Source organism: Anser anser, assembly GCF_964211835.1.
Source record: "Anser anser genome assembly, chromosome: 5".
Taxonomy (NCBI): Eukaryota; Metazoa; Chordata; class Aves; order Anseriformes; family Anatidae; genus Anser; species Anser anser.
In genome coordinates this window covers 55,885,952-55,898,533 of record NC_139725.1, presented here as the reverse complement: position 1 = coordinate 55,898,533, position 12,582 = coordinate 55,885,952, and the positions used below count along the sequence as shown (strand labels likewise).

Sequence of the window (12,582 nt, the reverse complement as noted above, 5' to 3'; positions counted from 1 at the left end):
AGCACCACACCGCACCACAGCACCCCGGGCTGAGGGGTTGGGGGGTCCCGGGGGCTCGCCCTGAAGGGTTTGGGGCTGAGGGAGGCGGGGGACCGTGAGGGGACGCGGAGGAGAGGAGCCGGCGCAAAGGGTCGCTGTGGAAGGCGGTCGGCTTTATTTAAAAAACGCCACTGGGGGGGGGGGGGGGAAGGGGAGGGGAAAAGAAACGAAAAAAATAAAAAAAAACACCACACACACACACACAAGAGAGGGGGGAGGGGAGGGGGAGAAGAGTCTGGAAAAGCTGAGGAAGGAGCCGGGGGCAGGGCGGCTCGACCACCCCCCTCAGGGGGGCTCTCCTCAGAGGGGCTGAGGGGAGGAGGAGATGCTGCCGTCCCCTGCGGGCGGCCGGCCTCGACAGGCGGCCGCACCGCGCTGGTGTCGCGCCATGTCGCGACGTGGGCAGGTGCCTGCTGTGAGGAGGGGGAGCGGGCAGGGGGGCGGCCGCCGTGAGGAGCCGTGCGGGGCTGGGGGGGCTCAGGGACGGAGCCGGGGCGCGGAGAACCGCGCGGTGCGGGGCTGGTTTCGCCGGGGTGAGGCCAGCGTCCCTTTCGGACGTTGTTTATCGGGGGAGGATCGGCCGGCTGCGGGATCCGGAGCGGGCAGGCTCCGCCACCGGCAGCATCCCCCTGCCCGCGTCCCCCGGAGCCGTCTCCGCCGACCCGCTGCCATCCGCATCCCCCCGCAGCGGTGCAACGCCCACGCCAACCTGCCCGGCGAACCACACGCCTCCAGCTCCGGCTGTGTCCTCACCAGACCCTAAACAACGAAGCTCGGCTAATTCCCTCCTTGCGCGCCGCTTCCCTCCTCGTCCCACTTGTCCGCCTTCTCTCCCCCCTCCTCGCTCCCTCCCTCCTCTTGCTGCTGTCCCCAGTAAGGGGCTGGCGTTGCTGTCGAGACAGCTGCGCCTGCCGAACCGCTGCCGTGAACCTGCGAGCAGAAAGGCAAGCCGAGACCGAGGTCTTAAATGTTCCCGTCACTTGCTCGAGACTGCCTAGCTCTGGGAAGGCTGCTAGGACCGAGCCTGGATTTCTCCAGCAGCGGGGCTGCGAATAAGTTTCTATCAGAGACAAACCTGCAATTTCCTTCCTTGCCACTCTTTTTGCTGTTGTATGTGTGTCCTCTTGTTTTGCCCTAGAAAAAGAAAGGAAAAAACATAACAGGATTCCAGTGCCGGTAGCTCCAGCAGCTGTACTAACGTGTTCTTCCTAAAAAAGAGACTGAAAACAAAGTCTTACACCATCTAAGAGATGTCAAACAGAGGCCTTCCATATTTAAAAATGTCAGTAGTGAAGGGAGAAAGCATTGATCTGATGAAATATCTCCCATTCCAAGTGCTTGGTTGCTATTTTTCTTCTTCCTTATCACGATTACAATATTCCAAAGATTTCGAACGCGACTATTACAGTGATGTATGTCCCCTGTGCCTGGCCTATAAGGGGTCTGGGATTTCATGGCATACACGACATTTTCAGTCAAAGCAGCGCCTGTCAACGCTGCTGCGGCACGCTGCACGTCCCTGCCACGCAGCGCTGCTGGCAGCAGTGCTCGGAATACGGTCCCGGAGGGGCAGCTGCTTGGAGCGACAGAAATGGTGGTAAAGTGACCCTGCATTTTAGTAAAACGGTTCCAAGAAGTAAAATGAGAGGGCATTGATTCGGGAAATTGTATGTGAGAAGAATTAAAAAAAAAATTCCATACAAATAGCGGTGGTCATCCGTTAGAAACTTGAATAGGGACAGTGATCTGTAAAAACTATGGGGAAAATGCGGACGAGTCGATATCGTGTGATTAAGGGAAACCATAATTTCTCAGGTACAGGCTGGAAAATATCACTGGGAAGAGGCAGGGCTTAAATATTCTGGAGGGTGATGGGAGCTAGACTTGTCAAGCAAGCAGGGGGTCCGTGGACGAGGATGCTGTCTTAGGCCTCGTATTAATAAGCGACAAGGGCCTTGTAGAAGGCCGTAGCATTGAAACTGAGCAATCACGGACTAATTCAGCTCCTGTTACACTGCAAGAGGGACAAATTGTCCACAGCTCGGGGGTGACAGAACATGGAGAAACAAAGGATGCTCATGACGGGACTGAGGAGCCCAAAGCTGAGTTTTACCCACAGATACCAAAAGAAACTGGCAAATGAAATTACAATTTCAAAAACAATTTGTTCAAGGTTAGAAGTAGTGAATGGAGGAAGGCAGTGATGCTGGTGGCGTTACGCCTGCCCGCCTGGCCTTCTTACGGGGGTGTACCTCTGAGAAAATGACTGTGAGTTGCCAGCATGCAGAGCTGTGGAAAAGGCTTATGTGAGCCTATGATGCACCAGCTGGGGTATTTTTAGAAGAGATAGGGAAGTATTAACATGGCTTTACACAGCACTGCTGAGGACCCTCCCCTCATTTGGAAAATTATGTACAGTTCTGGTGACTTACGATCAGAAATGGTTGACTCAGGTTGCAGCAGGTGCAGAGGAGGAGCAGCGGGGTGACGGGGAATGGGGCTTCTGTGTTCTCGGACCGGAGCTACAAGCATGCAAGCTTGGCTTCCTTAGCTAGCCAAATGAAGGCTGCAAAAAGGCGTGGTGATTCACTGTAAATACATTCAAAGAGTAAATATCAAGGAAGGAGAATTATTTAAATTAATGAAAGAATTATGCAAGCACAAGGATGTATGGTTACGAATTGCTCGTGAGCTTGGACTCGGACTGGAAAGCTTTCTGACCGTGCCAGGAGTGAACAAACTAAGCACAAGCACCTAAAAGGTTTTAAATCGGGGCATGGTACTGTGATATGTCCGAGGGGAATTTAAAGGGGACCGAGCTGCTGACCTTTTCCATTGTACCTCTACGCTTCCCAAACTTCAGGGCTGCTTCTGGTCCTCTACCCCAGCTGCATTTGGCTTCTCAGGGTTTTCTCAACTGCCTCTGAAGCACTGGAAATTAGTCAGAAACAGGATGTAGAAAGGACACTGGTGACATGAAATCGTCAGGTGGTTTGTGGTGCATCTTGCTCATAGGCGTATAGCTGAGCTGATTGACAGATCTGGGTCACGAAGAAATCTTCTCCCTCAGGTGAGGCTGGCAGGGGACTGCTTCCCCTTTGCCCCCGCCCCTGCTGATTTCTCAGAACCTTCTGGGAAATTTACTTGGCAGATATCCTCTTGCAGGGATTCTGGCGTCACCTCCTGCCACAGTCCTCTGTGATACTGTGCGTGTGAGGTCTGGTCTTTTGCTGCAGCTCTGAAGTTTATTATCCAATACTCAGAAGTGTTTTGTGACCCTGGATGAATGGGGTTTGCAGAAAAGGTGTTCTGTGAGACGTCCTAAACAAAACCTCCATTGTGTTGTTGCTCACCATTGTAGGGAGAGATCATTTCCAGTCCTATCTTTCTGAAAGCAGCATCAACAGATTATTTGTAATGCTGGAGGTGAACCTGGGAGAAGGATAGAGAGAGGACAGCAAACCATTGTTTCTCGTGTGAAGCGGTTTCCTGCAATTAACGGTCATTCAGCTGAACTATTGTAACTGGTGATGATACAGTACATCCTTATTAGCCCCGCTGTTTCAGGTGCATTTTGGCACTGCTTCTGTACATAATGCTACCTCTAACGTTGTGAGGCGTGTGCATTGTGCCTGCCCTCTCCACAGTTTCTGCAGCGTGTTTTCAGAAGGCGGTTATGTCGCGTTCCTAATCGATACCTATTGTGCATTTGAGCAGGACTTAGCACAAAACAGCTTCTGCATCTGGCACTGGGGAAGCTTCTTGACTTGCAGCTTCCTCATCTTACGCTATGGACTGGAGGTGCTAATTAACAGAACAATAAAATCATTAAATTTATATTCCTTTGTATTGCTGAAGAGAACCTGTATCATGGGAATACACATTCATTTATTGCATCCTATATATGAGATAAAGATTCCCCTGAGTTTATTTCAACTGCTGCTAAGCAGGAAAGTCTAATGCGATAGCCCTCTTGCTTAAGGAAAAAAAGATTTCCCCTGCCCAAGCAGTGATTTGTACTTTAAATTCCTAGAAAGTGATGGCTTTTTAAATGACAAGCATTTGAGGTGAAACATTCCCTAAGTCTTCCAGAAGTTTAGGAGTATGCTATGTGACATTTTTCCTTTCTTTCAAAGTAATTGTAATTCTCACGTCAGCTTATACACATCCTTCACGATTGACAAGAAATATTAGTATGACATATCACAACTGTGTCTCAGTAATCTTAGGGCTTTCTTATTCTCTTGCTGAGACCATCAAAAAAATAAACACTGAAATCCTCAGGCTCCCCCACCACCAAGACTGCCATTGTGCCTGTGTCAAATTCGCTTTGGAGTCAAATGAAAATTTTGAGTGGATGTCCAAAGAGGCCTGTAGAGTGGGCCACATAACCTCTAAGTTGTACCTGGAAGAAAAGACAAGTTACTACAGCAGGGAATTACTAGAGCAGAGCAATTCTTCAGCTACACGTCTGCGCCACAGTACATCTCCAGATCCAGAGCTGTGGTGGGAAGAGTGCAGACTCAGCAAGGCCTGCTCTCCACCATATGGAGATTTCCCTGTGACAGCTGAATCCGAATATAACCAGTAAAAGCATCTTAAAGGCTGCTTTGTGCCTTTTGAGCAGCGTGAAGCAGCTTTATCGGGATCAAGGATTTGGTCCAAAAGTTTTCCCCAGACATAAGATGTCTGTTATGATACTAGCTTGTAACTAACAAGTGCAAGGATTCTATTAAATACCTGGCACAGTAAAAGGCTGAGATGAATATAACAGCTGTATTGACTTATCCAGAAGCCCTCATTTTCTGGGTGATACACCCATCTCCGAAAATATCTTTGGGATCTTTTCTCCATCAAGAATCTCAGAATGTAATCACAAGAAAGAAAAAAAGCCTCTCCCAATATTGGCAGAAAGACCAGATGAGTATTCTTTCAATGCTGAGAATTGCTCATTATTGTAGAAATTGTTACTGGCTCTTCACGGTAATCAATAATAGCTGTTTCTTCAGGGTGACACAACTATTTTTACTTTCACCTTTTCTACATGTAGTCATGGGAACACAAACCAACCTGCGAGAATTAGACTTAGGAACAATTTGAGCATTTGAGGTGACGGGGAGGTGGTCATTGAGTCTCGTCGCTTCCCTGGCTTCCAGCTTAGCTGTGTTCCTCATCTCCAGCACCATGAGGGCATCACAACAGGTTGGGTTCCAGTCACGCCAGCTAAGAGGCATGTTTTTTCCCCTATTATTGATACTGCTCTAGCAAGTTCTAAAGGGGGATTTCAGAATGTTCTTGAAGATTGTTTGAGTCCCTGGGTGCTCTTCTGTCATAAGCAAACTGTCTGCAAAAGGTGCGTTTCCAAACCCTGAAAACCCAACTTCATCAACAGCCTGATCTAGGCGGACCAGCTGGCCTTGGTACCAAAGAGGTTACTGCAAGATGGAACCTCAGCGTTTGCTGCACGGTAATGCCAGAAGATTCCTGGACAGAATCCAGCCAGTAGCAATAATCATGTAAAGAATAGTTGTTCTAGAAGCCTAGAGGAAAATAAAACTTCCCTTGTCAACGTTGTTCCGTTGGGAGCTATAGCTTTTCATCGTGGAGCCCTGATTCCCTATGTTAAATCACGTGAAGCTTACCCTATGTGTATGACAGATACTATCGTCTTATTGAAGGATGTTCTGTCCCGGATCCAGGTCTTACAGATACAGTTTTGGGACTTGCTTCATGACATTAACAATTCCCTGCCAGCCTTTGTCTAATATGTATCGAGCAATCTAGTGGATCCACAAGTGTTGGATCCAAGACTTATATCACTCCAATACGAAGGTATCACGTCCTTCTGTCTCTCTGGCTTTTAGCATACAGCTTGTAGTTTCCTGACGGTCTGCCTCTTGCTACTCAACATTTTTTTTCCCCGCTATTCTTGGCAGTTTTCTCACCTTGTATAATAAATAGCAATTCAGATTTACAGTTTCGCAGCTACCATTCATTCTGCCTCACGATAATATGTGGAAAATATGGTAGCTCTAGGGGAAAAAATTATCCAGCTGTTTGTCAGAAGATACTTCTTACCTGGGATTCTGCTTATCCGCCCGAGTCTTCAGAATTAGGAGAGGAAAGAAGATCATCCTACTTGCTGACTGATATTTAGGATAATTTCACTTTCACCTGTATTTTTTATCACAGGGTTTTGGGAGGTCTCTGCTCTCTGAATTTGAAGAGAATGACAAAAAGCCTCCGAGTGGTATCAAGATGAGAGTGGCTGTCTTGTGATGCAAACAACTAACTATCTTAGCAACCACAACACACTGCACAGGTGAGATCCAAGACCATCTACTTAAAATGTATCTTCAGGGATGCATGATGATATTCAAATACTTTCCGTGTTGAGCTTCAGTATTCTCTGATTCTCTGTATCAAATACGTTCAGTTTTCAAGTAAAAAAATAAATCTAAATGCTCTCAAGACAAATTCAGCCTAGCCCCTAAGAATCAAGCTTCTCTTCTTCTCACCTCTCACCAGCTATGATGAATGCTCTGCAAGCCACATTACACCCTAATCAACATTTGCATAATCTTTACTATCTCTATGATTACAGTATGAGGGGGTTATATATAAGCTAGACAGTAATTAAACAGAGCTAGAAAGAATCCAGCTCCAGTGATTAGCATAAAGAAGCAATGACTCAAGAGCAGATAGACTGGGGAGAAAAGCTGAGAAGGAAAAATGTGAGCTGGCTATCAGGATAAGGCTTCTGGTGAGCCTGAGAACTGGAGAGCTGTGGGACGGCTCGTACCAGCACAGGGACAAGGAAGGAGGAGGCCTCGTGGCCTGAGGAAGGCCAGTGCCAGATAGTTGCAGTGAGTTGTGGTGTTGGGGGTACAGGTAACCCCTCCTTTAGCCCGAGTTGCTTTGTCATGCTGGATTATTCAGGCCTCTGGTGCAGACCCGCACCAAGGCCTGAGCAGCAGGAAGAAGCCAGACAGAGCTGTTGAACATTAGGGTACCAAACAGCCTCAACTGCTCAGCTGTAGAGGCTCCTGTTTTGAAACTGGAGGGATAACAAATGAGTTCTGTTGGCACCAATGCACACAAGAGCCATGTCCACTGGAGAAGAAGCCCTTCCTGTTGTGCCCGATATTGAAAGACCTGTTGTGGAAATGGTGAAATATTAGCTCAGACCCTGCAAAGGTATGAACTAGGAGTATTAGAAAAATTCCTTTGGAACCTTGAGATGACTGGAAAGAAATGTGCCTGACAAAACTGTCCTGAAGTTGTAAAGAAACCCATCTTTTTCTACAAGAAATGAATGACCTACTGCTGTTGGTGGTTGTCATCTCCCATAGCTGTGGGATGGCATATCAATCACAGGCATCCACCCTGCAGAAAAGTGGACAAAGAAAGGTAGTAGCTTAGTAGTAGCTTCCCTCGTGACAATAAAAAAGAGCTCCTTTGAAACTCAGGAGAGATGCTGAGGCTACAACTCTGTAAAGAACCCTTGGAACAGCGGGAGATGTATGGAGACGTCATCAGGTCAGCTTACTTAGGACCAACACAGGAACAGGACAAGCGGATTTCACCATTCACTAGGTCACCCCATAACACTCCCCAGATTCTTCACTCTTTTCAGTCTTCCTAGATTATATCCCAAAGAGATAAGAGCCCACGTCTGAGCCTGCACTGTTTTCCTGGGTTCAATTTCCAGAGGGTCTGCTCTAGGATGCTTCCCCTAGGGCACTGAGAAGGGTGCTTCCACGTCCTGAACTAGCTGCATAACTTCAGTTTGCTGCTTAGCAATGAAGCGTTCCCCTCGTGCAGACAGATATGAGTTAAAAATGCACAAAATCTAATGTCATTTTTGTGCAGAACTGAAAGTTGAAAAAAAAAAAAAAAGCTAAATTCTTCTTTGGCCTCGGTCTTACCTATGCTGGTTGGTCCTTGTGCAATCTCTGCAGAATTAAACCACAGTAAGCCAGAGCAGATGGGAGACCCTAGCCTCTCCTGTTCTTTTAGAGATAATACACAGTCATAAAACCGAAAAATAGTATCCCTGCCACCTCCAATTTCCACAAGGTATTGGGAAACTTTGTGATCTGAGATGCAAAGTGGAAAGCTGTGGCATTTTCACCGACTTTCCTGGAGCTGCTCCCAACCCATACTGTGGTAACAGATTGCCGACTCAGCTGAGATCAGACTTTTTTTCCTCTAGCCAGGCCTCCCATTTCAGTGGTTATGGAGAGAAGGTGGCAATCTGTGTCTTTTCCTGGAAAAGTTATTTCCTCCAGGTAATGGTATTGCTGCAGAAGTATAGCCTTGCATCTTTTATATACTTCAGGAAATTCTTTATTTGTAAGAAGGGCATATCTAAAACTCAGACACCTTTGAGGAGCTACAAATGGCCAATTCTCCCAATTTTTATCATAAGTTTTGTGATATTTGAGGCTTTTTCCTCAAAGTACCAGCTTCTGGAGTGATGTGATTACACAAGAAGCTCTCATTTTTCTTTCACTTAAACAAAAAGGCAGTAATTTTCTTGCTCTCATGGCTGCAGAGGGAAGGCTTAAAAATATAACCTGAGCACACTGCGAAGGCTCAGAAAACAGAAGGCAAAGCAAAATGAGTTGAACATATATTCTCTTCTAAACTTTATAATTAGAAGCCCATGTCATTTTTTTATTATTATTTTAAGATGTGACTCATGATTTTTAAATTATTTGATTTGGCAATACTGTATAGATTGACTATGCTCTTGGATAAAATTCTTTGTCACGCTAAAGGCTGAACTGAGCCAAGAGTAAATTCACTATAAACAATTACATATATTGTCTATTCTTGGCTTTTTTAAAACATCATCTACTCTTTACAAAAACTCTATAACACAATGAAGACTAATGGAAAAGTATAGCTTTCATCCCAGCCAAGCCCCAGTATATGAAAAATACAAAAATTGAAAGGCCCGACAGAAAAAGAAGCTAATAAAACTTGAAATAGTTGAGATTTATTTCTTTACAGTGTAACTTCTCCTATACCCACAGGACCACATTCTGTTCTGGGTTACACTAGGGTAAATCCAGAGTAAATCCAGGAAAATAATCTGACTTTATTGGCCACAACTAATATATTTTGCAGTGAATTGATATCAGTTCTGCTGGGTGTATTTGTCATTCCATTTCTAGTTGCAGCATTTATATCAAAATCTAGTAAGAACAGTGTGACTGGGGAATTGAGGAAGTACTAACATTAAGCCTGAGTGCGCAACTTCTGTTTGACTGATATCCCTTCTGTCCTGCTTCTGATTATTAATTCTGAAGCCTTTAATGATGTGATCACATACTTCCCCCAGGATCATCTACCTCTCTGAGTAACAGATCGCTCTGCTTGGGGTAGGTCTGCAGCAAGAGAGATTCTTGACTTCCAGATCTCTGTTTCCTCTTAACCTTAAGAGGTACTTGGAGCTACACAAACCGTGTCCAGCCGAAAGTAGGTGAGAATGGGGTGTTTGCATACCCAGCTGGTAAGGAGTCCAAGATTGCAAAGAGAGTTTACCATGTTCTGCTTGAAATACCTTGAATGAGAAAGAAAAGCACATGGCCTGAAAAGAAAAAAAATGATCCAGGAGGCAACCTTGTAGTTTTCTGATCTATAATCAGAGGGTGTTACCCACTGCTCTTGGCAAGGTCTTTGCAGGGACAGAGGTACTCGATAATCAAAGTTAAAAGACTGATAATGAAATTTATTTCTGAAGCCCCACATAATTTCCCCAAAATAACAGAGCAAAATGAAACCCTTTCCAGGCTGATATGAAGATGAACTTAATGTTTGTGAAGCCCTCCAAACCAGCAGTGATGAGCACTGGAGAAAATTTTAGGGCTTGAGCTACCGTATCGCCAATATAAAGCGAGGGGAGTAAAAGTCTTAGATGTTAACTCTCACACCCTCCAACTCCAAGAGCACTCATCCCTCAAACTGCCCTTTAAAATCCTGGTTACTTACTAAAAATCACCTGGATGTGATTCAAAGGGCAGAAAAGAAGGATGTGCCAGAGGAAAAAAAAAAATATACGGCATCCTTAGCTAGGAGGAAATAGATGGTCTTTAAAACAAGTCTGTATAACATGCAATAAAATGTGTAGGGGACAACTCATTAAATGCTGCAGATAAAACAAAATGACTAAGGGATCCTCTGCCTCTCTCTTGTACCAAAGAAATTTGAGTCCTTTGGAAAAAAATAGTATCCCATTAAGAGCTGCCTCATAATGCAGTCTTTATTCTGTCATTTTTCTGAGTCATCTGAATTTCTGAATCACCTGAACTTCAACCTCATTGTCACTTGCACGTATAGATTTCTATTTTGGGGAGTGGGGAAGGAGTTTTAATACTTTTTTCTTTTTTTGATGTGGCATCTGGAATCATTCATATCCTCATGCTCAGGAAGAGGTGACTCTTTAGATCCACTCCACGCACTTCTGCTGCTTGACCTAATGGAATATCTGCTCACAGTACTACAATGCCCTGTAGTCTGGATGCGAGAGCACCTACCCTGCCACAGCTTCACAGCTATTCATTGACAACGGAACAGGGAGGCTCAGCAGCCAGGCTGCCTGTCCGTGCTCTGATGGGGGGATGTCACACACCTTGATGGGCATTCCCCTAATACAGACCTTTCTGCATCCCTGCCCCATTCTTTTCTTTACATCCCTGGCTTGCTCTTGCGCTATTCACTTTTCCCACTGTTTTCACTTCACTCTCCATTGCTCAGGGATCTCATCCTCATCCCAGCTTCTCTGATGACCTACTTGTAACCTCCATCTCTGGATTTTCCATCCAAGTACAGTTCTCAATGACTTTTCACCAAGGACAGCTGCCTTTCAATGAGGTTAATTCCTGTTTCTCCTCCCTATTGCTAATTTCCCTTTCCTTTTTCTCCCTCTCACCTCTAGGCCTATGCCCCATACCAGGGTACCATTGTGAAATCTTTGCAAAAAATAAAAAAATAAAAATAAAAAAGGAGGTTGTTTGTTGAAGACTGCCATGGTACAATCTGAACTCTGACTTGGTGCTTGAACACTACAAGTACACCCTAACACAAGTATTGAAATGACACAAAAATACTTTGAGAAGTAAGGGTTAATATGGTTGCCTGTAATTCAGGTTCACAATTTCTGTAGCCCATTGCACAGTACACTTCACAGAACTTACACAACTTTAAAGTTATAGGAAGAAACCTGAAAGGCTGGATCCAAGAATTAAGAATGTTAACATGTGCTCCTCTCTGCCTAAGAAATCAAAGGAAGGGAGCTCGTTAGGTTGACACCATCACTCCTGGAGGTTCCTAGACTTGTTTTTACAACCCAAATGAAATAGGAGGAGTTGTCTGGTGAGGATATTTATTGGAAGTGAAGATATACAATGGAATGATTTGGTAAACCCTGGGGCTCAGTCCATCCTGTACCCTTAAAGAATCAGGCAAAAATCACCACTTTTCTTGTGGCATGGTTGAAGGCCTTTCCTCACTGAAGAAGATCAAGGATAACAGGTTTGGAAATCTAAAATTCACCTAAATCCTCAACCAAGAAAAAAAGAAGAAAAAAAAAAAAAAAAAAGGATGATTTTACTATGAAGCTTTAGGAGCTTTGCAAGTAAAAGGGTCAGAGAAAATATGGCATATCATGAAGCCTTCACTGATAGCAATAACACACTTAATACATCAGTGTCAAATGTTTATGTCCTTGGTGTATTCCAGTAATAACTTATGTAAGACTGTTTTTTTCTCTAAGCTTATGTGTCTCTTTTCCCACAGTTCACAGAAATGCTGCAGTCTAGAATAAAGTTTGGAGGGGACAAAGACAAAACAAGACTGACTAGATAAATTATTAGGGATAGACTGGGATGCTGGGACTCAGAGGTAGGTGCTGCAATCTCTGGAACAGAATTTTTCCTCACGCTTTCTCCTCCATCCTTTTCCCTTCCCTCAAGGATCTCTAATTATTTCATGCAGCAGAGAAAAGCTTCAAAAGGTTTGCGGGGTCCTCTCTTCCAGCATAGTTGCAGCTACGCCTGGATGCTCCGCTGATGGGCAGTAGGTGAATGGCTCTCTTTGTCAAGTGCTCTAACCCCTGTCTCGTCTCATCTCCAGCAGCTGACACAGAAACAGCAGAAACAACAACAGAAAGACTGATGCAACAGAGCCAAGTTTCAGACATCTGGCTCCAGTTTGAATTTCAGACGGAGAAAGGCACTGCCTGGTGGCATGCAGTGAGATGTCTATGCCATGGGAAGGGGCAGATCAGAGGGGCAGATCAGGGGCTTTAGGCAGATGGTCTCTTGAAAGTGTATCTGTGGCAGCGTAAGGAACTAGCTCTTTGCCCTTCTGCTACTTCTCCTGGTCTGAAAACCACTTCTTTCCCCTAGCAGAGCTGGCAGAGTTGCTCATGATGTAGCTCATCTGCTTCAGTGCAAAACCCACCTGGTCTGGCTTTGCTCTGGGGTGGATGAACCACATTGCGGTGACAACAGTGATCTTAGGGAGAGACCTGGC

At 45.2% G+C, this 12,582-nt stretch overlaps 1 protein-coding gene across 1 annotated transcript in view; it reads right to left on the bottom strand.

Moving 5' to 3' along the window:
* TRAF3 (TNF receptor associated factor 3) overlaps nucleotides 1-127 on the bottom strand; it is a 72,265-nt gene extending 72,138 nt beyond the window's left edge. The window contains exon 1 of the mRNA XM_083840184.1: nucleotides 16-127. The gene's annotated coding sequence lies outside the window, so the exon portion shown is untranslated. The remainder of the gene's footprint in view (nucleotides 1-15) is intronic.
* Between the last annotated feature and the right edge of the window lie 12,455 nt (nucleotides 128-12,582).